This window comes from Babylonia areolata, chromosome 33 (assembly GCF_041734735.1).
Source record: "Babylonia areolata isolate BAREFJ2019XMU chromosome 33, ASM4173473v1, whole genome shotgun sequence".
Classification (NCBI taxonomy): Eukaryota; Metazoa; Mollusca; class Gastropoda; order Neogastropoda; family Buccinidae; genus Babylonia; species Babylonia areolata.
This window is the reverse complement of record NC_134908.1, coordinates 2,124,209-2,127,244: the sequence shown is the minus strand read 5'-3', so window position 1 is coordinate 2,127,244 and position 3,036 is coordinate 2,124,209. Positions and strand designations below refer to the sequence as shown.

The window sequence follows — 3,036 nt, the reverse complement described above, 5'->3', positions numbered from 1 at the left end:
AACCAACAAACAAAACCACATCAACAACATCAGAACCGGTATAGTAAAAAGCACAGCGGAACAATTCTAAACACATCCTTACAACCATTATCGTTATCTTCATCATCACCATCATCACCAGTATCAGAACCACCACCACCACCACCACCACTGTGACTGAAACCATGCATTGTGCTGTTTGCACTTCAACCACAAAACATACAGATTTCATAGAAAGTTAAGGACCACTGCATGAAAAAAAAAAAAAGTTATAAAAAAAATCGAGAGATGATTTAAATCACACAGGCTACATAAGATCCACTCCTGACCCCTCACTGACCACACTGACGTCTGTTTCTGACACACGTGCAACACGGACACCTTGAAATATGCCTTTGAAAAATCCATGTTTCGGCCAAACCAATACTATTATGTAGCGGTGTAGAAATGATAGTTGTGATTTGTCATCAAAAAAGTGCATGTGCAAGAAAGTTCTTCTTCTGGTAGTGCTCATGACATTGGCTGCAAGGACCAGAGAGTCTGCCAGAAATTCAGCATCATTGCAGCATGCGGCCAAGACGAAAGGTTGCCATTAATTCCGTACCTTTTTTGTGTGAACCATGTCCAACAAAAGTCTCAAAAACTGAAAAGACTATTTCCTCAGTGAGAGTGTCATGAAAATCAGCCAGTTCAAGACAGTTTCATTCGAAAAGGAAAGTGTTCTGCTTTCAAATTCAGTCGCTAAATTTAATGTATGTAACAAGAAGGAAAAGAAAATAGAAAAGGAAAAAAAAAGAAGAAAAGATGAAGGAAAAAAAGAAGAGAAAAAACAAAAAGAAAGAAAAAAAAGAAGAAGAAAGAAATGGGTAAGAAAGAAAGAAAGAGAAAAAAATAACATAATATGATTTTTCAAAAGTATATTTCATTTACAAAAGAAAGTCCTACTCCACATCCCCCGACCAACCAAAAGGAGAGAGAGAGATAGAGAGAGAGAGAGAGAGAGGAGAGAGAGAGAGGAGAGAGAGAGAGAGAAGACAGTCACAAAGAAAAGAAAAGATCAAAACTTAACAAGTTCAGGTCCAAAGCTGATATCAACAAACAACAACAACAACAACAATCTCCTTCTTCTTCTTCTCTCTCCAAAAAAAACCCCACAAAACTCAACCACAAGTCACTCACTTGTTCGTTGAAAAGCGAAGCCAGCGAATAGGAGTGACTTCCCTGGATGCTCTCTCTCTCTCGCTCTCTCTCTCTCTCTCTCCGTGGGGCAGGAAAGCAGAAAAGGAAAGCTGCTGGCCTGCTGGCTGACTTTTTCTACCTTCGGGCACTGGAGAGCTCTTCCTTCTCCCACACTCTCTTCTCTCCCACTCTCGGCTGTCGCAAGCTTTCGGCCCGTCAAAACCCTCGCCAAGTTTTCGCTCGTTGGGGTCTTGGAAACGGCGGGGGGTCTTTTATCTGCGCCGCGTCAGCCTGTGACTAGAGACTGCCCAGCGCTGCTGTCCCTGAAAAAAAAAAATGGTGCCGCCTTTTTCCCGCCATCTCTCTTAATTTGCTGCTTAGAGAAATGAGCGAGACAGAGCGAGGGCCCTCCACAAGGATTTGTCACCAAGGGTTGGGGGTGCACAGACTTGGAATGTTTGTGGGAGGTTGGGGAGGGGGGGGGGTGGGGGTGGGGGGTAGCTCGTTGCAGCGCAATTGTGATTTGCATCCAATGGAAGATGAAAAAAGAAGAAGAAGAAGGGGTAGGAAAGAAAAACCAACAACAAGTATCAAAGAAAGAAAGAAAGAAAGAAAAGGCAAACAGAGAATGAAGAGATGGGGAAAACCGAACCGGAAAGGACGAGGGCAGAAAACACAGAGGAGAAAAAGAAGAAGAAGAAGGAGGAGGAGGAGAAACAGAAGAAGAAGAAGAACTTGCAAGAATAGTAGGAGAAGGAGGAGGAGAAGAAGAAGAAGAACTTGAAGGAATAGTAGTAGTAGTAGTAGTAGGAGGAGGAGGAGGCGGAGGAGAAGAAGAAGAAGAAAAGAAAAAGAAGAAGGAATAGTAGAAGGAGGAGGAGGAGGAGAAGAAGAAGAAACTAAAAAGAAGAAGGAATAGTAGAAGGAGGAGGAGGAGGAGAAGAAGAAACTAAAAAGAAGAAGGAATAGTAGAAGGAGGAGGAGTAGAAGAAGAAGAAGAAGTTGAAGGAATAGTAGGAGAAGGAGGAGGAACATGAAAAAGATACGAAGCAGGACTACAAGTAGTTGTAGTAGTTGTAGTAGTAGTGATAGGCGATGTAGACAACAGACACACACACACACACACACACACACACACACACACACACACACACACACACACGAGAGAGAGAGAGAGAGAGACAGAGACAGAGACAGAGACGGAGAATCTGACAGAGCAAGAGAGACAAAGAGCGAGAGAGAGAGGATTAGGGAGAGAGAGAGAAAGAGAGAGAAGATTAGGGAGAGAAAGACAGAGAGAGAGAGAAAGAGAGAGAGAGAAAAAAACCACACGCATAAAAGCCTCAAAACCTGAGGCAGAAAACAAGATGCTAAGACTCCAATGAACTTTTCTTGTGGATTCAGAACACAGTGTTTTTGTTATAAATTCACACTCGAACCATAGTACTTAGCTTTTGAAAAATCCTATTTCAAGTTTAGAAATAGAAGGTCAGGAATGTCTTACCCTTAACTCACTCAGTACGGCCAGTCCTCTCTTCTCCTCGACACAATCCCCTCGGATGTCCAGTGGGTGTATGAATGACCCAACCTTTAGCTTCCGTCGTCAGAATTGTGGTATTCTTTGTCAACATTCACCTCTTCAGTATAAGAGCGTTCCGCTTGCAATATTTTGATGATGGTAATTGGGGTGAAACGCTGTTAACGTCGTCTCTTTCGCCGTTCGTATGGAGAGAGTTAAGTAGAAATTTATCACATTACCGTCGATGCAGAAAACAGAAACATAATTTCAGGTAACAGTTGTACATCGGAAATTTGAACAGATATCAAAACACACAGACACAGCCACACAGACAGATAGACCGATCCACACACACACAC

At 42.7% G+C, this 3,036-nt stretch overlaps 1 protein-coding gene across 1 annotated transcript in view; it reads right to left on the bottom strand.

The window, feature by feature from the left end:
• Positions 1-1,326, bottom strand: part of LOC143277126 (uncharacterized) — a 42,232-nt gene extending 40,906 nt beyond the window's left edge. Inside the window, exon 1 of the mRNA XM_076581864.1 lies at positions 1,159-1,326. The gene's annotated coding sequence lies outside the window, so the exon portion shown is untranslated. The remainder of the gene's footprint in view (positions 1-1,158) is intronic.
• Between the last annotated feature and the right edge of the window lie 1,710 nt (positions 1,327-3,036).